Genomic DNA, 25,613 nt, shown 5'->3' with positions numbered 1-25,613 from the left:
CAGAATCAGCATGCCACTGCCCCTTACTTGTCAACTAGGGCTTTGTATACAATTATCTTAACCCTCCTTCTCAGTGGGTCAGGAAAGGCTATTTTATAATGTTTATGGCATTGTGTCCCGTGGTGTTAGAAGGTCTAGAGTGTAAATGGGGATGGCCTTCCCGGGGAAATCGATGTGTATTTTAAAAGCAATTCTGCAAATGGATCTTTCTCTCTCACCTCTTAGAATAGGACTTAGGGAAAGATGAATGAGTCCAATTTGAGAGCAATTCCTTGGGGTGATGGTCCTGGAGGGTGGAAGGGGGCTGACCCTTGACCCCAAGTGCTGCTGGAGAACAGGAGAGGGCAGGGCACCAGTACTCCACACATATAGGTCAGCACAAACAGAATGTCCTCCCAGAGATATTAATAAGAGGGGGTGTCAATCCAGTGTGGGGTGTGTGACTATGGTTTGTCTAGGGGCCGAGTCTGTTGTCTCAACAGGGTGCAGTGGCTCTGACAACTCTCTACACCAAGGAGTACTGCCCTGGCCGGTGACTGGAGGACTTAAGTTAGCACTGGCACACACATTTACACTGCAAAGATTACACTGTTGACCCAAGCCCCAAAACAGCTTCTACACATTTACAGAAGCTTTTACTGCTTCAGAAATGAGATGTGACTGATTAGACACTCAAAGGAAATCACTCCTTTGCTGCTCCAGGGCTTCTTACATTGGGCTTCCTTGAGGGGTGAGGGAGGAGGCTGTGGGCACAGCTTTCATTCATTTGTTTATTCATTTGATCATATTTATTGAGTGCTTACTGTGTAAAGACCATGGTACTACGCGCTTGAGAGTATAATACTATATTAAACAAATACATTCCCTGCCCAATATGAGCTTACAGTTTAGAGGGGGAGACAGACACTAATATGAATAAATAAATAAATTATAGATATGTATATAAGTACTGTGGGAGAGGGAGGGGGTGATGAATGAAGGAAGAAAGTCAGGGTGAAGCAGAAGGAAGAGGGAGAAGAAGAAAGGAGGGCTTAGTCAGGGTAGGCCTCTGGAAGAGGGAGAGTAATTATCTGTCCCCTACGAGGGAGGGCTTTCCAGGCCAGAGGTAGGATGCGGGTGAGAGGTTGGTGGAGAGATACATGAGATAGAGGCACAGCTCTGACCAGGGGTGGTGAGGAGGTCTATGGGCAGTGCTTTGACTTCTTTGACTTTGGTTCAGCTTCTCCCCACCTAATTCTGCCCAAATTCAAACTTTCAAAAACTTGCCTGAAGCCAGGACTCACATGTATGGAGGTACTAGGTGAGGGCACTCCTTTACTTTGGCTTCCTGGTCTGCTGAGCAATTAAACTCAAGCAAATAGCAATTAGCCACCTTCTTCCTCTTTCCCGTGCTATGGGCCCCAGGAAACAGGAATTGAAAAGAAGGGAGTGGATAGAGCATGGACCTCGGGGCCAGGAAGACCTGGGTTCTAATCCCGGCTCCACCATCGGCAAGTGGTGGAAGGGGGCTTACCCCGGCCCCAAGTGCCGCTGTAGAACAGGAGAGGGCAAGTCACTTAACTTCTCTGTGCCTCAGTTACCTCAACTTGTAAAATAGGGATTAAGACTGTGAGCCCCATGTGGGCTAGGGACTGTGTCCAATGTGATTAGCTTGTATCTACCCCAGTGCTTAGTTCAGTGCCTGGCACATAAGTAAGCACTTAATAAACACCATTAAAGGAAAAAAAAAACAATGGAAGGGTGGTCTGGGCTTGGCCAAACTGGCCTGGGTTTGGATTTATCTGGGCCAGACCCAGCACCTCAGGCTCAGATCCCTGGGACTCAAGGTTGGACCCATGGGGCAGAGCTTGAGTTGCTAATTTGCCCTGTGTTTGGAAAAGCAAAACGAGGGGTAAGCATTTTTGGCACATGATAAAAAAGAATCTCAGGCAATGCTGCAGCCCAGCTGAAAATCAGAAATCAATTGCTGAGAAGAGACCAAAGAGGATCACTACTCAAGAAAAGAGTGGCTGTCTTCAGGCAAAACCCCTGTGAAGAACAAGAGACAAAGAGGCAAAAAAAAAAATGATGCTAGGTGTTTCAAATGTTAAACATGACAGCACAACAAGGGATGATCTTTTTAGGGAAAAATTGGGACCCACATTGGCCTTTTCAGCCATGCAGATACTTATAGGTGAGCTTCGCTGTTAGTGCTATTTTGAAATATGAAGGATTAATATATATATGCATACATAAGTACACACACACTTCTGCCCAGTGGTCCAGATGGAACCCTTGGAGACATAAGTTTTAGTCCTAGATCCTCCCCTGATTCCCTCCATCTGAACTCTCCTTACTTGAAAAAGTAGCAATCTGCTGTGGCCATTTTTTTTGTAAACGTAAGATGAGTCAGCCCAAGACTAGCAGTGAAATGGAATTCAACTGCTTAGTGAATGGGGGTCTGTCTAATGCAGCCAGGGAAATAAGCATGTGTAGGGCCCAAAAGAATTGAGGGAAGGTTTAGTGCTCCTCAGGAAGTAGCGGTAATGAGCAACAGTTTTGCAGCCCTATGAGAAGACTAGCATGTTTGGCCTCTGCTTTGCAGTTTTTTTAAATGGTATTTGATAAGTGCTTGCTATGTGCCAGGCACTATTCTAAGCACTGGGATAGTTGCATAGTAATCAGGTTGGACACAGTCCATGACCCACATGGGGCTCACCATCTTAATCCCTATTTTATAGATGAGGTAACTGAGGCCCAGAGAAATGAAGTGACTTGCCCAGGGTAACACAGCATACAAGTGGCAGAGTGAGCTAGAACCTAAGTCGTTTTGACACCCAGACCCGTGTTGTATCCACTGAGCAACACTACCATTCCCAATGAAAACCAGTGTATCTACAGGTCAGTCTGAGAAAACCAGCATAAGAGGTGGGCCAGACAGAGCCACTGCAACTGCACTGGAAAGGTGGAATTTTTGTGACTTTTGGAAAGCTATGTTTTCGGCTTTTCTAGTGGTCCCGCAAAAGTCTATGCTGATCTCGAACAGGAGCAGTGAATCCCTAACTCACCGGCAGGGTCAAGTTAAGTGACTGAAAGGGGCTGCCTCTGCATTCATAGGGCCTCTTTATCCCAAGTGATGTGCCGTTATTCTCCTTCTCCTTTTCACTCAAAGCTTAGACCCATATGAACCATGAGAATAAAAGATGCTGTAAAAGGCCTTTTCTAGCCTATTCAACTTGATGGGGCTTATGGATAACAAGAGCTGCAGCAGAAAATTCAAAGGGAAATAGCAAAGATGCATTTTAAATTATATATAATTACCAAAGGGCTTCAATGGAATGAAAAAAAAAGGCACAGAGGAACCCAGCAAGATGGGAATTGGCTAGCCAGCCAGCTAAGGTGAACCAGGGGCTAAAAGTGAGTTATATCAGAAAAATATTTTAGGAGAATGAGCTTTTCAGAGATCAGAAGAAGCTTCTCAGGCCTCAGATATGCTGGAGAAATGCATAAGAGACTAACTAAAGTAGAGCAGAGTCCCTTCTGCCCAGCAGTCAAACAAAGGCATATGGCACAGGGAAGGAGAGAAGGAGGGAGGGTGGGAGGAGGGAGGAGTGACACAGGCAGGGGAGATTAATATACCCAACAAACCAAATGTTCCTAGACGCCTGGTTTAGCACACAAGATTTTCTCAAGGAGCAGCGGGCTCTGCCATCTCATCTTGCCAATTCTGATGGTTCAGGATAAACAATCCTGGTGGGGGGAAGAGGGGGGAGAGAAGGCTGTAGAGAAAGGAGAGAGGAGGGTAAAGTCAGCATCCTCTTGCTCTGTGTGCGCATGGGGCCAGATGCCTCAGAAAAAGGCTAGGGATGCATAAGGCAATTCATTCATTCATTCATTCAATCATATTTATTAAGCACTTACTGTATGCAGAGCACTGTACTAAACACTTGGTACTAAACACATTCCCTGCCTACAACAAGCTCACAGTCTAGGGGTGGGGGACAACAATACAAATAAATCTAATTACAGATATATACATACGTGCTGTGAGGCTTGTGGGAGCTGGAGAAGAGCAAAAGGAGCAAGTCAGGGTGATGCTGAAGGGAGCTGGAGGTGAAGAAAAGTGGGGCTTAGTCTGGGAAGTCCTCTTAGAAGAGATGTGCCTTCAGCAAGGTTTTGAAGAGGGGGAGAGTAATTATCCAGAAGATTTGAGGAGGGAGAGCGTTCCAGGCCAGAGGCAGGATGTGGGCTAGGGGTTGGTGGCGAGACAGGCGAGATCGATGCACCATGAGAAGGTTATCACCAGAGGAGTGAGGTGTGCAGGCTGGGATGTAGATGGAGAGAAGCAAGGTGAGGTAGGAGGGGGCGAGGTGATGGACTGCTTTAAAGCCAATGGTGAGAAGTTTTTGTTTGATATGGAGGTAGATAGGCAACCCTGGAGATTTTTGAGGAGGGGGGTGACATGTCCTGAATGTTTTTGTAGAAAGAAAATCCAGGCAGCGGCATGAAGTATGGCCTGGAGTGGGGAGAGAGAGGAGGTTGGGAGGTCAGCAAGGAAGCTGATGCAGTTATCTAGGCGGGATAGGATGAGTGATTGTATTAATGTGGTAGCAGTTTGGATGGAGAGGAAAGAGTGGATTTTAGCGATGTTGTGAAAGTGGGACCAACAGGATTCGGTGACAGATTGAGTATGTGAGTTGAATGAAAGAGAGGAGTCAAGGATCTCTAAGCAGAAGTCAGAAAGAGAATCGAGGTACCCCTGGCTGAACAGCTCCCTATCATCATTATCATCATAATGGTATTTATTAAGCGCTTACCATGTGCCAGGCATTGTGCTAAGCAGAGTAGATACAGTTCTTGTCCCACACGGGGCTCACAGTATAAAATGAAGAATGGGTATTTTATTATTACCATTTTACAGATGAGGAATCAGAAGCACAGAGATGTTAAATGACTTGCCCAAGGTCACAAAACAGGTAAGTGGAGGAGCTAGGAATAGAACTTGGATCTCCTGATTCCCAGGGCGATGTTCTTTCCACTAGTCCAGGCTGCCCCTCCCCCTCCCTCTTCCCCACAACTTCCATGCTGTCCTATGGGACTGCCTTGTTGGCTATAATAATAATAATAATAATATTTAGTAAGCATTTACTATGTGCAAAGCACTGTTCTAAGCACTGGGGAGGTTACAAGGTGATCAGGTTATCCCATGGGGGGCTTACAGTCTTAATCCCCATTTTACAGATGAGGTAACAGGCACAGAGAAGTTATGTGACTTGTCCAAAGTCACACAGCTGACAATTGGCAGAGCCGGGATTTGAACCCATGATTGCTGACTCCAAAGCTTGTGCTCTTTCCACTGAGCCATGCTGCTTCTCTATAAGGTAGAGCTTGTCCACGGTCCCCTAAACATGCCCTCCATGAGTTAGTGGGGAAGTCCAGCCACCCATCTCTGACAGGCTGCTGAGTTAGAAAAGCAGCATGGCTTAGTGGAAAGGGCACGGGCTTGGGAGTCAGAGGTCATGATTTCTAATTCCGGCTCCACCACTTGTCAGCTCTTTGAATTTGGTCAAGTCACTTAATTTCTCTGTGCCTCAGTTACCTCATCTGTAAAATGGGGATTAAAACTGTGAGCCCTACGTGGAACAATCTGATTACCTTGTATCTACCCCAGCGCTTTGAACAGTGCTTGTCACATAGTAAGCGCTTAACAAATACCATCATCATCATCACAGCTATGAAGCAGTCATTAAACTGGGAGCCTACAATAGGGAGGGTTGGGTGAGGATTCTCACTTCTCCTATTTCTTCACCAATTTCTGCCCTTACTCTTGTAGGTAGGGAACATTTTTCAATGGTATTTGTTGAGCACTGATTATGTGCCAGACACTGTAATAAGCGCTGAGGTAGACACAAGCTAATCAGGTTGGACATAGTCCATGTCCCACATGGGGTTCACAATCATAATCCCCATTTTACAGATTTGGTAGCTGAGGTGCAGAGAAGTTAAATGACTTGCCCAAGGCCACACATCAGATGGGTGGCAGATCTGGGATTAGAACCCCAAGTACTTCTGACTCTCAAGCCCATGCTCTATCGACTAGGCCATGCTGCATCTCAAATCTGACAACCAACTCTTTTACCCTGTACTCTCCAAGTGCTTAGTACAGTGGTCTGTACCCAGTAAATACTCAAAAATATAATGGATTGATTGATTAATATTTTCAACACCCCCTTAACAGGTGCAGTATCCTCCACCCAAGTGCCATTGTTGGTAGCCTGACCCCTGGCATCCCTCTGCACTCCTCCCTACGGAGACCAAAAGGTCAGGGAATACAATTCCCACTTAACCAATTCCCTAGATTAAGTGCACTGCATTGTCCTTTATAGAAGACACTTAATCTGATTGGGCTCAGCTGTGCCATTATTGATTGCATGGGATCAATGAAGGAATGAACTTCCAATCTGCCTTTCTTACCTCTGGCTTAGCAGGCCTCAGTACCATTCTTCTTCCCCTTAGTGCTAGTTTGAGAAATCCTTGTTTAGACCCCCCAAATCCAAAGGGAGTCAGTCCCCTGCAGCCCGTCATGATCATCATCATCAATGGTATTTATTGAGTGCTCACTGTGTGCCGAGCACCATACTAAGCACTTGGGAGAGTACAATACAACAGAGTCAGTCAGCCAGTCAGTTACATTTACTGAGCACTTACTATGTGCAGTGCACCATACTAAGCACTTGGGAGAGTAAAATATGACAGTAAACAGACAAAATCCTCTGCCCACATGAGCTTACAGTTTAGAGGGGGAGATAGACATTAACATAAATAAGTTAGAAATATGTACATAAGTGCTGTGGGACTGGGAGGTGGGGATGAATAAAGGAAGCAAGTCAGGGTGACGCAGAAGGGAGAGGGAGAAGAGGAAAGCACGTCTTAGTCAAGGAAGGCCTCTTATAGACATGTTCCTAGCCCACAATGAGCTAATGGGAGTTAGGACCCAAGGTCATCCATGTTAAGGTCTCATGTGGTTTCACCAGTGGATGTGAAGACAGGGAGGGGGCCGTGATGCCCCTGAAACTCACCACTGGAAGCAGCACCCTGCTGGGGTCTCAGTGGACTCCATCTTGTCTACGCTGGGTGTCTTGACTGACCCTCTGTCTTGATTCCGGACTGTTGTGAGAATAAGATGAGGTTAGAGGGTGGGGTGGAGGTATTGCTGCTCTCAGTATTGCCACAGCATTTGCAAACACAGCAAGTGCAGTAGGGGTCATTAGGAATAACAGTTTGGAAGACCAGGTCCTGGAGAGGTTTGGCTGCAACATGACTGACCTGCTGGGAGTCCACTCTCCCCGCACAGTGTTTTTTCTTCCTCCTGTGGTTTCAGGAAGATAGCCAGCAGACCCCACTTCTCTGTAAGCAATCATTCTGCTTCTAATGTTTTTCTGGTGCTCAGTTGGTTCAGAGTCTGGGCACCACCTATCAGCCTTTATATAACTCTCGGAGGATGAGGCAAATAACTGGGTTAGCACAAGGGCCTTGGAAGTGCATTTACATTCAGTAAAAATAGCATTCTGACTTAAATTGTCTATTCCCCAAGGTGCTGGACTCTTTTCTGTCCTTAAAAAGGAGCCAGATTCTGGAATAGCTGGGTTGGAGGTGCACAATTGGTTACGTACACTATCAGCTCAGATCGCTGTTTTCCATTCATTTGGAAAGGCACACTGGTTGGCGTAGACAGAAGGACAAAGAAAGGGATTTCAGAGGCTTAGATGTGAATTATTGGTGAATTCAGCTACATCCTATATGGCTCCTTCCTTTAAACAATCTTGTTAGTTTGATGTTTCCGTGCCTAAAGCTGAACAAACTTCCTAGAGGCCAATCCTTTTCCTAGGACTAGTGTATTTTCTGAGGTAATTTTCCCAGAAGAAATCATCATTTTGGACTAGCTTCTGTATGAGACAAAACAACCTACAGTCTGAACAGGGTACTCCCCTGGGGAAGAGCAACTTGGTACTTCGCTAGTGAAGCCTTGGAGGCACTTCATCATCATTATCACCATCATCATCATATTTATTGAGCACTTTTTGTATGCAGAGCACTGTACTAAGCTCTTAGGAGAATACATTACGACAGAGTTGGCAGAAGTGTTCCCTGACCACAACGATTGTATAATCTACGGGAATCACCCTACCCGACAACCTCTCAGGCTTTCTACCTGCTCCCCTCACTCACCCCCACCCCCAGCCCCCCACCAGCAATCTGCTCCCCTGGGGACCCCTCAGTCTTGGGAAACTCTGAGAAAACAAAAGACCCATTATATGACTTATGAAAGAGGAGCAGCATGGCTTAGTAGATACGGCATGAGTCTGGAAGTCAGAAGGACCTGGGTTCTGATCTCAGCTCTGCCACATGTCCACTGTGTGCAAATCACTTAACTTCTCTGGGCCTCAGTTACCTCCTCTGTAAAATGGGGATTGACAGTGTGAGTCCCATGGAGGACAGGGACTGTGTCCAACCTGATTAACTTATATCTATTTCAAAGCTTAGAGCAGTGCTTGGCACATAGCAAGCACTTAGCAAGTATTATTATCATTGTTATTGTTCATTCATTCATTCAATTGTATTTATTGAGCACTTACTGTGTGCAGAGCACTGTACTAAGTGCTTGGGAAGTACAAGTTGGCAACATATAGAGACGGTCCCTACTCAACAGTGGGCTCACAGTCTAGAAGGGGAAGACAGAGAACAAAACAAAACATATTAACAAAATAAAATGAATAGAATAAATATGTACAAATAAAATAAATAAATGAGTCCAGTGTAAAATATTTGTTTGGTTACAATCTTATGATTGCTTGACTTCAGTTTTAAAAATGTTTTTCCTTCCAGTTTTAGTAAAACTTGAATCTTTCTGGTTGTTCACAAGGGATAAGGGAAAACAAAAGTTCACATAACAATAAATAGGGCATTTTGACGATAAGAAATCAGAATTATTCAGAAACATTCATCAGTTCCTCCCATCACAGAGATTTCCTGGCCAATCAGTACTCATGAATGCATCTTCCAGGAGACAAAAGCTAGACTTTAGTACCCCAAAAGGATGGAGCTCCACTGATCTGTAAAAATTACCACCACTGAACTGTAAAAATTACGACAAAAGAATTTGTATGTAAGGCTGCTTTTTTATGGCATTTATTAAGCACTTACTATATGCAAAGCACTGTTCTAAGCACTGGGGAAGTTACAAAATGATCTGGTTGACCCACGGGGGGCTCACAGTCTTAATCCCCATTTTACAGATGAGCTAACTGAGGCCCAGAGAAGTTAAGTGACTTGCCCAAAGTCACACAGCTGACAATTAGCAGAGCCGGGTTTTGAACCCCTGACCTCTGACCTCTGACTCCAAAGCCCGGGCTCTTTCCACTGAGCCATGCTGCTTCCATGTAGATCAGTCAGAAATTAGGCAGTTTCCTTGTTTGTCAGAAACATGCAGTTGGGATTTTGTTGATTTCCAAATAAGCAATGGTTTTACCCTTTGAGAACTTTCTATCATTTGAAATCTTTTGGTCATGAGCCATTGCCCTCTCCTCTCTCTGGGCCTGAGAAGAAATGGAAATCCAGGCTGCATTTTTTTAAAACCGGTATTCATTAAGCACTTACTATGCACCAGGCACTATACTAAGTGTGGGGGTGGATAAAAGGTTGTCAAATTGGACACAGTCTCTGGCCCACCTGTTCGTCACACATTTTTAATCCCCATTTTACAAATGGGGTAATTGGAACACAGAGAAATGACGTGACTTGCCCAAGGTCACACAGCAGACAAGTGGTGGAGCTGTGATTAGAACCAGGTCCTTTTGACTTTCAGGCCCATGCTCTGTTCACTGGGCAACAATGCTTCTCTATTTCCCCTCCTCCCAGCTAGAGTTAAAACTGAAGTCAGGTAGGCAGGCAAAGACATATCCTTATGTAAACATTATAAATAAATTCCACGCTCCTTCTCTGCCTGGTAGAAATAGAGGGAAAAGCTATGTACAGGTAAAAGTGGCAATAATTTGGAAACCAGTAGTGATGTTTCAGGATTCGGAGGAGTTATTGTTAATTCCAGCAGTTTCATCATGTTTGCTCTAAAATGACTCATAAGTAGCAAAAACAGTGTAGCTACAGGCTCCTGCTGGACTCTGAAAGCAAGCAACTATTTGAGCCTTCAAAGACTGTCCCTAGGAGCCTCAGATGCAAGAGAAAGCAGTGACATAGTGCCATGATTCACCCAAGGGAGCGTTGTATCTTGGAGCTAGGGGAATACAGAAGCCGATTTATTTTCAGATGGGTGAATCTCTACACAGAGACTCCAGGGGTCTAGGGGTGTGTGTGGACAGCAGCCGTACATGTGTTTTACTCCTTGGGAGGAATCTGTTTCGGATCACCAGTTGGGAATTCACTTTAGAGCTATTTCAGACTTCAGAAGGAGCAACTCTGTGACAGACACACTTAGTCAGATGATAGTTCCAGACACACTAATGCAGTGCCTAGCCTCAGGATCATTGTCCCTAGAACTAAGACAATTGTGCTAGAAGTGGGTCAGAATTAAAACGTTCCCACATTCATAATTCCCTTCTAAGGGAAGCTGCATATTAGGAGCTGTTAAAGGCAACTTTCATCGCCCACTGGTTTTGAATTAGCGTTTTCTGGTTTGAGATTTTGGCAAAGGGGTGTGTTTATTCAAATGTTGTTTCATTCTGGTAAATTGGTGAGCTGCTCATCAATCTACTGGAACTAGAATGCTGGTTGAACCTTCCCCATAAAAATGATAATAGAGGTATTTGTTAAGCGCTTATTATGTGCCAAACCCTGTACTAGATGCTCAGGTAGATAAAAGATAATCAGGTCGGACACAATCCCTTTCCCACACAATCTAAAGGGGAAGGAGAACAGGTAATGAGCATTTTACAGATGAAAAAATTTAGGGCCAGAGAAGTGATTTACCCAAGGTCACCTAACAATGAGTGGAATTGGAACCCAGGTCTCTTGACTCCCAGGCTCCTGCTCTTTCCACTACGCCACACTGGACTCGTCAAGGGAGTGGTGGCTCTTGCTCTGCCAATGGCAATACGGGGCAGTGGCCTCCGTTGCCATATTATTCAGCTGCTTCCAGACAGAGCTTTATGGTGTGGATGGTTCTCGATACCGAGCCAGGCTCTTTGGTGACATCATTCATTGGGTCATGACCCCTGGCCCTATCCTGGAGGAAGTCAGGCATCCAGGAAAGGGTCAGCAGAGCAGAATCAGGGATTTGATTTGAGAAGGGACCCAAAGGCAGCAGCAGGAAAACAGTTCAGGGGCCATGAAGTGGTAGCCTGTGGACATGGAGACTACAAGATGCTGGACCACCAGTTAAGTCCAGACTGGATGGGTGGGAGAGGCCACAAGTGAAGGAGAGCAGGCAGGAGGTGCTCAGGACTGTGACTTAGCTAAAAACTGAATATTTTAAAATATCCCAATATGGAAACAAATAGGTAGAACTCTTTCTTACTTAGGATCTTGGCCTCTTCTTCTGGAAAGTGTTGGATGGAAGACAAATACTGTTTTTTTTAAGGAGTTGATGTGGTGTGTCAGAGGAGGATAGGATCATTATTTCAGAATGAATACAAACCAGGACCTAGTCCTGGAAAAGATTCACATCACAAAGGTGCTTCAGCACAAAGTCAGAGAATGGCAGTGGACATAGATGACACCTGACCAAGACTGCCCCACCAATGGAAACTACTGAGTGGCATTCTTCACATAATTTCACAAAAATTAGCCTTAACAATACAAAAAAAAACTTATTAACAAAAATAATCACTGGAAAAGTTTTCGCCTATTCAGTTCATCAAACAATGGTATTTATTGATTTATTGAAAACCTTTCCAGAAGTTTTCTGGAAGAGTAGGTCAGAGCATGACATGGCAACTCATTTCTTGTTCAAGATACAGAGGTGCTTTTCCTTCTATTAAAATGATCCTTTCTCAAGGAAAGAATTTTTAGGACAGGCAGAGAAAGGCTCCAAAAAAATAACATGGCAAGGCTACAAGGGAATGAGAAGAGATGGCCAAGTTGCTGCTTAAAAGTGTAGGAAACTATCAACATTTCATGCAAGATCCAATACAGAAAATATGTCAGCAAGTACGAGGCCATCCTTAACTGACAATAGCATAACAATAAGGCAGTACTATAACTAAAATAGATGAACTACTTAAGGGAGGAAATATTACTGAGTTCAGCATTCTTACAGACATCTACTGGATTTTAAGCTCCCCTTATGGAATTAACTGAGTATTGTGGTACTTAAATATTTCCAACTATGAAATGAAGGATTTTCATTTTAATGGAAAAATTTCACACATGCACACACATATACACCAAATGCTTTTCATGTTCATTTATCTATGAATAGAAGAGCACAAAGATTATGACTCTACTTTCTGTATCCTGAATCCCTTACAATTAAGGACTTTGGATTTCTAGAGCACTTTTCACACTGGCGACCTCCCTGAGCATAATAAAGTCAAAATAAGAAAGCGAGGAGTGGGTGATATTATTCTCACTTCGCATACAAGGAAACTATAGAACTGTGTTCAAAGAGAGTCAGTGGCCTGGAGCACAAACCTCCAGACAAGTAATCTTGCCTTCAGAACCTATTGGAGTTTATCTCACCTTTGTGACTAGACTGTCTATCCAGTTAGAATAAAATTCCAAATAAAGAAGACTTGAAAGTGCTCTCTAAAGTTGCTTCTAAGAGGAGAAGTAATAAATGAGATTCTTATAGAACATTTCTAATCAGTGAAATCATCCATTGACTATTACCAATTGTCAGAAAATGGTGTAATAAAGCTAGCAAATTTTCAATTCGAGTTGACTCTGCTCATTATCACTGAATCTCTGTGTCTGATATTTAAAGTTTAGTCCTACAAATATTATGTTCCATACTGTTGCAGATGCTTCCAAATCATATTTCTATGGAAAACAGTATAGGATGCTCAACTGCTGAAGCCTCAGACATGAAAGGACCATTCCATGGATTGGTATCATGTTTAAAGAAAACATTGTTCTGGCAAGGTTGTAGCACTCATCCCAGAAATCAGGTAGCAGTAGGAATTCTGAGTGGATCAGAAGACACTCATGTCACATTTTTAGAGTCATTTTATAGGGTGATGATTTAGCACATACTATTAAAGACTCTGTCATTGGAGAAACAATATGGCCATTGATAAACACTTGGTTTCCTTAAGGAACCTTCTTTAAATAGCCTATAATCCTTTCCTACTGATATTCCTCTCACTGAGTCAAAGAGAAGACACACACCCTACCAAGAAAGGAGAGAAGTTCTTGATTAGCACCTGTGGAACAGACTTCAGTCACATCAGGCACAAAGAAGGAGCAACAAGGCCTATTTGTTTATTCAATCGTACCTACTGTGTGCAAAGCACTGTACTAAGTGCTTGGAAGAGTGTGATATAACAATAAACAGACACATTCCCTGCCCAAAAGAGCTCACAGTTTAAAGGTCTAGGAGATAAACCATGGGCATAGGAGTCAGAGAACTGGGTCCTAAATCCAGCTCCACCTCGTCTGCTGTGCAACCTCGGGCAAGCCATTTAACTTCTCTGTGCCTTAGTTTCCTCACCTACAAAGTGGGGATTCAAGACCTGTTCCTCCTTCTACTTAGACTGTGAACCCCATGTGATACAGAGACTGTGCCCAACCTGATCAACTTATATCTATCCCAGTGCTTACAACACTGCTTGACATATAGTACCGCTACCCTGCTGGTTCAATCTCTCATCCTATCCGACTGGATTACTGCATCAGCCTCCTCTCTGATCTCCCATCCTCCTGTCTCTCCCCACTTCAATCCATACTTCACGCCGCTGCCCAGATCATCTTTGTGCAGAAACGCTCTGGGCATGTTACGCCCCTCCTCAAAAATCTCCAGTGGCTACCAATCAACCTACGCATCAGGCAAAAACTCTTCACTCTCGGCTTCAAGGCTCTCCATCACCTCGCCCCCTCCTACCTCACCTCCCTTCTCTCCTTCTACAGCCCAGCCCGCACCCTCCGCTCCTCTGCCGCTAACCTCCTCACTGTGCCTCGTTCTCGCCTGTCCCACTGTCGACCCCCGGCCCACATCCTCCCCCTGGCCTGGAATGCCCTCCCTCCGCACATCTGCCAAGCTAGCTCTCTTCCTCCCTTCAAAGCCCTACTGAGAGCTCACCTCCTCCAGGAGGCCTTTCCAGACTGAGCCCCTTCCTCTCCCCCTCCTCCCCCTCCCCATCTCCCCTGCCCTACCTCCTTCCCCTCCCCACAGCACTTGTATATATGTCTGTAGAGATTTATTACTCTATTTTACTTGTACATATTTACTATTCTATTTATTTTATTTTGTTAATATGTGTTGTTTTGTTGTCTGTCTCCCCCTTCTAGACTGTGAGCCCACTATTGGGTAGGGACCATCTCTATATGTTACCAACTTGTACTTCCCAAACGCTTAGTACAGTGCTCTGCACACAGTAAGTGCTCAATAAATATGATTGAATGAATGAATGTAGTAAGTGCTTACTAAATGCTATTAAAATAAAAAACAGCCGAGGCCTTAGAGGAATGAGCCTTGGAGAATAACCAGAAATTTGGTTTTGAACTACATAAGTTCAGCAGTTGGCCAAATCCAGGCACTAACTTTATTAAAGATTGAAATCAACCTCCCAATACTTTCAATTGTAGACCAACATTCTTAAGATTAAAGTCAAGGCTAAAATTAGTAAGAGAGTTGAGACTAGTGTTGAGATTTCAAACAATCAGTGAATAGCACTTGTTAAGCCTGCTATGTGCAGACAAGCACTTGAGAAAGAGTACACTAGAATTAGTAAATACATTCCCTTCCTTCAGTCAATCAATCAATTGTATTTATTGAGCACTTACTATATGCAGAGCACTGTACTACGTACTTGGGAAAGTACAATATAATAGAGTTGGTAGACTCATTTCCCTGCCTACAAGGAACTTACAGTCTAGAGTAGTAGACAGACATTAAAATAAACTATGGATATGTACAAGAGTGCTATGGGGCTGAGTCGGGGGAGACAGATTTAAGGCTCTCGATCAGCTCTCTAACCCCGGCTTATTTTAGCTCCAATCCTACTACATCCCAGCTCACATACTTCATTTCGCACAACCCCACCTACTCACTGTGCCTTGTTCTCATCACTCTCAATGCTGGCCTCTTGTTCACACCCTCCTTTTTGCCTAAAACTCTCCCTCACTTCACAAAATGCACCACCACAAAATGCCTTTCTTTTGGTACCAGATACAAGATTAGGACACTGTGAATTCAAACTTGCCTAGGGACGGTTGATCAAAGTTTTTGGATACATTACTCTTCCAAAGACTCTAAAGACCAATTTCAGGGATATAGAACCAGGAAATGGTTTACGTACAATCAAATAATTGTAGAGTCATGAAATTTCTAAGCAGTGTTCTTGGAAAAGAACAAGCTTGGATTTTATGGGCAAATCAAGAACTTACTGCCAAGGACATCTATGTTCCCTATCTCTGTTACTTGTCCAGCTCGTTACATCAAAAGGAAAATTGCTATAAATGTGCCTGATGTGGTACTGGTTACAGGTGTTCAGCACCCTACAGAGTAATCTGAAATACATTCACATCTCACTGCAGATCATCAGCAGCATCAAGAACAAACTCTGGTGGGAGATATTTTTCTTCCTTTGTGGGTTATTTATGGGTATGGCTTTCCTAGTCACATCCCAGCGGAGGTAGGGAAAGTTTGTAGCATTTTTGCCAGACTTTCTTGGAAGGGGAAGACAATGGTTCGGGTGTCTCGATTCACTTCTTTTTTAATGGTATTTGTTAAGCACTTACTATGTGACAGGCACTGCTCTAAGCACTGGAGTAGATAACAAAGTTATCAGGTTGGACACAGTCTCTGTCCTAAATGGGGCCTGTAGTCTCAATCTACATTTTACAGATGAGGTACATGAGGCATAGCGAAGTTAAGTGACTTGCCCAAGGTTACACAGCAGACAAGTGGTGGAACTGGAGTTTGAACCCAGGTCTTTCTGATGGTTAGGCCTGTGCTGCATCTACTAGGCCACGTTGCTTCTCTATGTTAGTTCTTCCCCTGCTGCCTTCTCTCTGCCACCCCTTGAATGCGTGGCTTCAAAAAGCTGAAGTTAAGGGGATTCCTGCATCTTCCAAGTGGCCTGTGCAGAGAGAGAGGACAGAGCACTCTCCAATTCTCCCAGCCTTCTAGGTTGAGTTGGTCTGACCCCAAGTGGAATCCTCACATTCAATCATTCCTCCAAGTGGAGTGATCTTGGGCCAAGGACTCCTAAAATCCCAGATTTATTTTGCTTTTGGCTTTTAAGATGTGAGGGTATCTTTGAAGTCTAAGAGTGTATTTTAGTCACATTCCCACAGTTCTCTTATTAGGTAAAAAAAGGCTGTTTATTATCTGGTTTATTAGAAGTGTCCATGTTTTCCATTAGAAAACATGGCAAACTGTAAAAGCTGGGAAAACAGATGTATTTATTACTGTTTTCCTGGTTTTAAGCTATTCCAGAGTTTGTCCAACTCTGCTTCTCTCAAACCCGGCTTGCGTATGAAAGGCATAATCCTCCCTCAAAGAATGACAATGAAACTCATTTATGATTTCTGGCTTTGTGAGCACAAACTGTGATAAGGAATAGAATCATCGAAGGTGCCAAGCACGAAGTGAAGCCCGAAATCCTCATCTGTTCCCTCTAGACTTGAAGTTATTCTTCTAAACCATTAGCTCATTTTGGGCAGGGAATATGTCTATCAGCACTGTTGCATTGTCCGCTCTCAAGCTCTCAGTACAGTGCTTTGCACACAGTAAGCGGACAATAAATACCTTTAATGGAGTGACTGTTTCCAGTAGATGGGGGGAATGTTTGTTTCAGGGCTTCTCACTGGTAGGTAGAACTGGGTTCATTAAGAAGAGTCCTTGGGACTCCTACCTCCTCCCACAAGCCTTCTCCTACCAATTCCCAGCACCCTGAGCTGATTCAGTCCAACAGCTACCTCGAGCATTTGCATGTTTATTTATACCCTTCCCCAGGACTTGGGGGTAAACGTATATTCAATTGTACAATCAATTATCTATTCTTATTACACCTTGTGTAAACCTTTGTATGTCTGTCCATCACAATGTTAGAATACAAGTTCCTTGTGGACAGGGACTGGGTCTCGTGATTCTGTTGGATTTTCCCAAGGGCTTAATGAAGTGCAATGCAATGCAATGGGCACTCAATAAATACCTTTACAACTACTACTATTATTACTACTACTACTACTATTACCACTACTATTGCTATTACTACTATTACTACTGCTGACACTACTAATATTACTACTACTACTATTACTGCTACTGAAATAATGATAATCGTAGCATTTGTTAAGTGCTTATTGTGTGCCAAGCACTGTACAAGCACTGGGGCAGATACAAGGTAATTAGGCTGGACACAGTCATTCACTCAAACGTATTTATTGAGTGCTTCCTGTGTGCAGAGCACTATACTAAGCAGTCCCTGTCCACATGGGGCTCACAGTCTAAGTAGGATTTAATTCCCATTTTATAGATGAGGAAACTGAGGCACAGATAAATTAAGTGTCTTACCCAAGGTCACACAGCAGACAAGTGGCAGAGATGGAATTAGAACCTAGGAGTTGGAATTAGAACCTAGGTCCTCTGAGTCCCAGGCCTGTGCTCTTTCTACTAGGCCATGCTGGTTCTCCCTATTACTACAATTACTACTACAACTACTACTAGTAGTAGTAGAGAAGCAGCGTGGCTCAGTGTAAAGAGCAGGGGCTTTGGAGTCAGAGGTCATGGGTTCAAATCCTGGCTCCGCCAACTGTCAGCTGTGTGACTTTGGGCAAGTCACTTAACTTCTCCATGCCTGTTACCTCATCTGTAAAATGGGGATTAAAACTATGAACCCCACATGGGACAACCTGATCACCTTGTAACCTCCCCAGCACTTAGAACAGTGCTCTGCACATAGTAAGCGCTTAACAAATACCATCCTTATTATCATTATTACTACTACTACTATTTCTGCTAGTATAACTACTATTTCTACTAATGCTATGTGAAAGAAAAACACAGTGATGGAGTCTCATGGAAAAAATGATGGACAAGCCTCCATTATGTCCCTTTCCGGTGCATTGTGAGTTGTGGCTAGAGGTCAGGGCATAAGCCCTAACCTGAATGTTCTACAGCACTTGAAGTCACCTTTTGTTTAGCCTAGAAGGACCTGAGGTATAATCCAGTTCTGCCTCTTAATAATAATAATAATAATGATAATGGCATTTATTAAGCACTTACTATGTGCAAAGCACTGTTTTAAGCGCTGGGGAGGTTACAAGGTGATCAGGTTGTCCCACGGGGGGCTCCCAGTCTTAATCCCCAGTTTACAGATGAGGTAACTGAGGCCCAGAGAAGTTAAGTGACTTGCCCAAGGTCACACTGCTGACAAGTGGTGGAGTCGGAATTTGAACCCATGACCTCTGACTCCAAAGCCCGTGTTCTTTCCACTGAGCAACACTGCTTCTCTATATGACCTTGGGCAAGTCACATAACTTCTCTGTATTTCAGTTACCTCATTTGTACAATGGGGATTACGACTGTGAGCCCCATGTGGGACATGGACAGTGTCCAACCTGATTACCTCTTTTTATCCCAGTGTCTCTGTACTGTGGTATAGAGCTTGGCACATAGTAAGCGTTTAACAAATACCATTAAACAAACAAGAATTAGCTTCCCTTACTGCTCCCTGCATTGTGCGTTTTTGCATGTGTTGGTGAGACAGAATCTTCCATTTCCAATAAAATACTGATGCAGTATTTTGCTACTTTGACAGATATTCATTCATTCATTCATTCATTCACATTTATTAAGTGCTTACTATGTGCAGAGCACTGTACTAAGCACTTGGGAAAGTACAATACAACAATAAACAGTCACATTCCCTGCCCACAATGAGCTCACAGACTCAAAAAGGGGAGACACACATCAATACAAATAAATAAAATTACAGATATAAACATCAGTACTGTGGGACTGGGAGGTGGCAGAGAGCAAAGGGAGTAAGTCAGAGCAACACAGGTGGGAATGGGAGATGAGGAAAAGTGAATGGGAATGTGCCATGAGATGGGGAGGAGGGATTTGGAGGGTGATGAGAAGAAGAGGGGAGGAGAGTGGGAGGGGGGGTATTTGAAGGATAGCCATGTGGAGAGGAAGAATAGAAGGTGAGTGGAAAGAAACAATGAATTTGGGGGAGGAGGCACAGTGAACAGCTTTGTTCCAGAGCAGATTCAGTGTGTAAGCTTTCATTCCCCTGATTTCCTAATGTTTCACCTCTCCATGCTTTGTTCAGTGAACTGGCAAGGTCAAAGTGACCACCAGGCTGGGTAGCTTGCTCTGCCACTTTCCCCATGGACAGAGGCAGCTCTGGCTAGGAGTCAATAATCAATGATATTTATTGGCCCTTACTGTGGGCAGAATAATATTAATATTAATAATATAATAAATTTAGACAGTACTAAGTGCTGGGGTGGATACAAGGAAATCGGGTTGGACATAGTCCTTGTCCCACATGGGACTCATAGTTATAATCCCCATTTTACAGATGAGGTCACTGAGGCACAGAGAAGTAAAAATGACTTGCCCAAGGTCACACCGCAGACAAGTGGCAGAGCCGGAATTATAACTCCTGACCTTCTGACTCCCACGCCTGTGCTCTATCCACTATGCCATGCTGCTTGGGGAAGTAGAATTCAATACAGTTAGTTGACAAGATGCCAGCCATCAAGGAGCTTAGTGGGGGAGACAGACATGAAAATGGGGAGGGAACTTTTTTGAGATGATTCAGGAAGTTGGGTAGAGATGAACCCAGGAGTCCTCTTTTCTCCAATGGGCAAATTAAGAAGAATGCTCCTATCTCTGGGTCAGTAAGGCCTTGTGAGGAGACATTTTTTTATAAATACAAAACAGGAGGAGGAGAGAAGGATATATTGGAAAAGTGGGGTGAACAAACACCATGTTCTGTGGATAGATGGAGTCCTTATTCTGATCGATGCTAATGATCACAGAGAGGTAAGAATGCCTCAGAATCCATCCTCCAAATGTGCATATTACAAATACAAATCCCGCTCAAAAGAGCGGGCTTGCTCCAAAAGAAATCAGTCTTTAAAAACACCTTAAAATATGTTACACCCCACCACCCCCCAAACAGTGTTGCTGGCGGGGATTCAGGGGAAGGCTGTAGGCAGCAGCAGCGGCACAGTGAGAAGAGCGTAGGAGTGTGGGTGGCATCCAGGCGTGTAAGGGGACAGCAGATGGCCCGCTGGGGGGACGAAGGAAGAGAAGGGAGGGGAGTGGTGAGGAGTATTGGCTGCCTGGAAGGATACTGCCAGGGGTGTAAAGTGACTAGATCCCTTGATAAGCAAGGCTCAGCAGTTTGAGGGGGTGCTCATGCAAAGCAGAAACAGTGTGGCCAAATAATGATAATAATAATAATGCTGGCATTTGTTAAGCATTTACTACGTGTAAAGCACTGTTTTAAGCGCTGGGGGGGATACAAGGTGATCAGGTTGTCCCACGTGGGGCTCACAGTCTTAATCCCCATTTTACAGATGAGGTAACTGAGGCTCAGAGAAGTTAAGTGACTAGCCCAAGCTCACACAGCAGACATGTGGCAGAGCGGGGATTCGAACCCACGACCTCTGACTCCAAAGCCCATGCTCTTTCCACTGAGCCACGCTGCTTCTCATAGTGGAAAGTGGCCTAGTGGAAAGAGCACGGGCCTAGGAGTCGGAGATCTGGGTTCTAACCCCGGCTCCACCACTCACCTACTGCATGACCTTGGGCAACTCACTTAACGTCTCTGTGCATCTGTTTCCTCATCTGCAAATTGTAGATTAAATACCTGTCCTCCCTCCCATTTAGACTGGGAGCCCCAAGTGGGACAAGGGGTTACGTCCTACTGAATCATCTTTGTCTACAGTTTAGTACGGAGCTAGTGCTTAATAAATATTACAAATATTATTTTTATTAAAATAAGTGCTACTCCTACTAGGTAGGAGAAGGTACTCCGCAACTACTGCTGAGTAATGAAGGAAGTTACTAATGTAATTTCCTCTGATTACCTGGGGAAATGGAGGGTGGCAATCTGTCAAGAAAGATTCCTACCTTCTTCTTCTAACATCATTTCTTCTCAGTCCCAGAGTGAATGTTGCTATACTCAGAGCAGCTGCTATCAGCTTAGACAAAATTTGGGCAGTAATAATAATAAATGTACTTGCTGAATGCTTGCTACAAGCCAAGCCCTGTACTAAACATTGGAGTAGATAGGAAGAAGTTAGAGCAGACAGAGTCCCTGTTCCAAAGGGGGCTTACAGTCTAAGAGGGTGAGAGAACAGGTATTTAATCCCCATTTTATAGATGAGGTAACTGAGGCCCAGAGAAGTTAAGTGACTTGCCCAAGGTCTCACAGCCCGCAAATGGTAGAAGAGAGAAGTAACATGGCCTATTGAATAGAGCATGGGCTAGGGAGTCAGAAGGGCCTGGGTTCTAATTCCAGATCTGCAATTTGCCTGCTGTGTGACCTTGGGTAAGTCACTTAACTTCTCTGGGCCTCATTTACCTCATCTGTAAAATGGGGATTCTGACTGTGAGCTCCATGTAAGACATGGACTATGTCCAACCTGATGATGTTATATGTAGCCCAGCCCTTAGTACAGTGCCTGGCACACAGTAAGAGCTTAACAAATACTGCTTAATAAACAAACAAAATAAATGGATTAAAATCTAGGTCTCTGGACTTCCAGGCCTGTGATCTTTCCATTCAGCTGTATCGATTTCTCCGGGACTCTCAGGGATATCTCTCTATCCCATAAACCATGAGACTGAGCTGGGAGAAGTGGGAATGACCATACAGTTCCAAGAAGGGTGGAGCTGGCCTGGCCCAGCTGGGTCCAGAAGTGAGCTCTGAATCAACAGATCAATAAATCAATCCATAGTATCCAGTGAGCACTTACCATGTGCAGAGCAGTGTACTAAGTGCTTGGGAAAGTACAATACAATAGGGAAGCAGCATGGCCTAGTGAAAAGAGCATGAGCCTGGGAGTCAGAGGATGTGGGTTCTAATCCCAGCTCTGCCACAAGTCTGTGTGACCTTGGGCAAGTAACTTCACTTCTCTGGGCCTTAGTTACCTCATCTGTAAAATGGGGTTTAAGATTGCGAGCCCCATGTGGGACACGGACTGTGTCGAACCTGATTACCTTGTATCTACCCCAGCACTTAGAACAATGCCTTGTACATAGTAAGCACTGAACAAACATTGCAATTGTTATTATTATTATAAGTAGTGTAGCCTAGTAGAAAGAGCACAGGCCTCGGAGTCAGAGGACCTGTGTTTTAATCTTGGCTCCACCACTTACCTGCAGTATAACCTCGGGCATGTCACTTAAGGTCTCTGTGCCTCAGTTCCATCACATGCATAATGGGGATTCAATACCAGTTCTCCCTCCTACTTAGACTATGAGCCCCATGTGAGACCTGATTATCTTGTATGTATCCCAGCACTTAGTACAGTACTTAGAACATAGTAAAAGCTTAACAAGTACCACAATTAGAGTTGGTAGACATGAATCCTGCCCTCAGAGAACTTTAATCTCACTGGGTCCAGAGAGGAACAGCCCTCTGTGGGCAGGGAATGTGTCTCTTTATTGTTGTATTGTTACTCTCCCAAGCTCTTAGTACAGTGTTCTGCACACATTCAGCCCTCAGTAAATGCTGCAATTGGGAATCCTGACTCACCCTGCCAAGCCCATTTCAGGGGCCATTTCACTCCCTGGAGAGAAATAACAAGATTCTGCCTCCTCCCCTCCTCTCCCTTTCTTCTGTTGAGCCATGTCACATTTCCCCCAGTGGCCTTTAGCTCTTCTCCACGGCTTATGTGCTCTTTCTAACTGTCAGGCAGTGGAATGTAGTGGGCCAGAGTGAGCCCGTGTCCAGAGTCTGGTGCCAGGCTGCAAGGAGGGAAGGCTGGGAGCCGACCGGATTAACTATGTGCCATTCTTCGTCTGCCCCAGACTGCAGACGGTGGCCACAGGAGGCCCACCTCTAAGCAAGCCACCATTGTCTAGGTCTTTTGGCCGGGTAGCTTTTCCCCTTTGAAGATGAAAGGCCAGGACTGCAGAAGCAGCCCTAAGAGCTCCAGTTTCATTTTTTAATAGCCAGACAAAGCCACACGCTCATTCCCCATCAAGGAAATTTTAACGTAGCTCCCACTGGGAGGCTGGTGGCTTGGGGCTCTCACATTGCTCTTGCTTTGTGTTTCCTCAAGATGTTGGCATTTCTGATGGACTTCAAAAAGCGGAGCCGCTCGGCTGTGAAGAAGCTGGGTGTAGCTCAAAGGCGTCATCACGATTGCACTCTCAGACCTCTGGCTCTCAGGGCTGCTGGCCACTGGATTGGAAATGATGGGTCGCTGCACTTTGGTTTCCATCCCTCCCTTTTGCCTTTACCTCCTTCCCTCCTTCTCCCCATCATTCCTCTCCCTCTCGTTTTTTTAAAAATGGTACTTGTTATGTGCTTTAACATGTGCTCCCCCCCCTTCTAAACTGTGAGCCCGCTGTTGTGTAGGGACTGTCTCTATATGTTGCCAACTTGTACTTCCCAAGCACTTAGTACAGTGCTCTGCACACAGTAAGTGCTCAATAAATATGATTGAAAGAATGAATGAATGTGCCAGACGCCGTACTAAGTGCTGGGTAAATTCAAGCTGATCAGATTAAACCCAGTTTATGCCCCACATGGGGCTCACAGTCTTAATCCCCATTTTACAGATGAGGTTCAGAGAAGATAAGTGACTTGCCCAAGGTCATGCAGCAGACAAGTGCCAGAGCAGGAGTTAGAAACCTGGTCCTTCTGAATCTCAGGCCCGTACACTTTCCACTAAGCCACAATGCTTCTCTTTTCACTCCTTCCCCTCCCTCCCTCTCTCACCCAGAAGAGCTTGACTCCAAGGATGAGATCTCACCTGAATCTTCTCACTGGGATCTCCTGAGGAGAATGAATGCTCAGCCTTTTTCAATTGTCCATTGCAGGTTTCAGCCAGCCTCTGTCAGTCAGTTCTCAATATCTAATTGCTCCTTCCACAAGTGTGGTCCATTTGTTCCTGTTCCCATCTCTGGAAGGTGAGATGGAGAGCAGTCAGTCATCACCCGTTTTCATGGTACTCGTTAAGCTCTTAATATGTGCCAGGCACTGTTCTAAGTGCTGGGGTAGGTAATCAGGTTGGACACAGCTCATGTCCCACAAGGGGCTCACAGTCTTAATCCTCATTCTACAGATGAGGTGATTGAGGCCCAGAGAAGTTAAGTGACTTGCCCAGGTCACACAGCAAAGAAGTGGCAGAGCTATGATTGGAACCCAGGTCCTTCCGACTCCCAGGACCATGCTCTTTCCACTGGGCCATGGAAAACCCATTCTCTACCAGTAGTGGACCTCAAACCTTTTTTGGTGGACACCTTAGGGCCTGGAGTGTCAAAAGGAGGAGATCATGTGGGTGCTCATAAACATAGTGGATATTCCTGGTTATGCCTCCTAGAAGGGAAAGGAAAGGTAGTGGGTTAGAGAAAAGCTTCCAGGTCTGGATCCGTCCCCAAGACTGGACCTTGGCTTTCTCTTTGGCCACACCGAAAAATCGCTCTCCTCAAAGGCCCATTTTTCATGCAGTTTTCCACATCATTATGGGAATCAGCGGGATGGGCAAGCCCATGGGGCTTTTAGTTCTGGCTTCCTCTGAAGATGAGAGGAACCCTGTAGAAGGCACCATCTCAAGCATGGAAAATCAGGTTGCTGCTCAACCCTATCTAGCACCTGGCATCTCCCAGAGCTGAACAATATATGCATGGGAGCTCTGTGTCAATGGTCCTAGCTGCAAAATGGGGACAGTGAGGCCTAGAGAGGAGAGAGTGATATGTTACAGCCAGTGACTGAGGCCAGAGGAGGATGGGAGAAGGTTTATTCCCCTGTCCTGTCTTCTTTAGCTCCTCTTGCTATTCTAAAATGACCACAATGAATGCTTTAAAATGCACCAAGGATGATCCCTTCACTTCATCTATACCTTCCTTTCCAATGTGCTGCCCTTGGCTCTTCTGCCTCCACATCAGTGAAGTATACTATGATATTTCCTTCAGATTACCATCAGAGAACAAATAGGCAAAAAAAATCTATTTTTAGATAAGGCAATTTCCTTTGATGGCAATTTGCTCTGGTCCCCTGGGTTTTAAGGCCAGTGACAAGCCTTGGGCTGCAGAGGAAATATTTAGTCTGGTCTGCTGATGGCTCCAGGGAGTGAGGTCACCAATCATTGCTTTGACATCACTGTTGCCACGGGAACGCCAACGGTGTTGCACCTTTCCTACGGGATGAAGTGGGAGGAAGAGATTGTTTGAGTCTTCTTTTTTTTTCTACCAAATCAAATATCATCAGTCCATGTGACAGAAATGTATTCCCCCCTTTGCAAAACTCTTTGGAAACATTTTT

General features: G+C 44.6%; 1 long non-coding RNA gene across 1 annotated transcript; it reads right to left on the bottom strand.

Annotated features, from left to right (window-relative positions):
* Positions 1 to 7,060: 7,060 nt before the first annotated feature.
* Positions 7,061 to 25,279, bottom strand: LOC119943278. Its single transcript, XR_005455658.1, has 3 exons — positions 25,192 to 25,279; positions 24,103 to 24,252; positions 7,061 to 7,146 (listed from the first exon to the last, which is right to left on the bottom strand). It is a non-coding gene; the product is annotated as an uncharacterized LOC119943278 (long non-coding RNA).
* Positions 25,280 to 25,613: the final 334 nt, after the last annotated feature.

Source organism: Tachyglossus aculeatus, chromosome 22 (assembly GCF_015852505.1).
Source record: "Tachyglossus aculeatus isolate mTacAcu1 chromosome 22, mTacAcu1.pri, whole genome shotgun sequence".
Taxonomy (NCBI): Eukaryota; Metazoa; Chordata; class Mammalia; order Monotremata; family Tachyglossidae; genus Tachyglossus; species Tachyglossus aculeatus.
The sequence above is the reverse complement of the archived record's forward strand: the minus strand, read 5'-3'. Positions and strand labels throughout refer to the sequence as shown.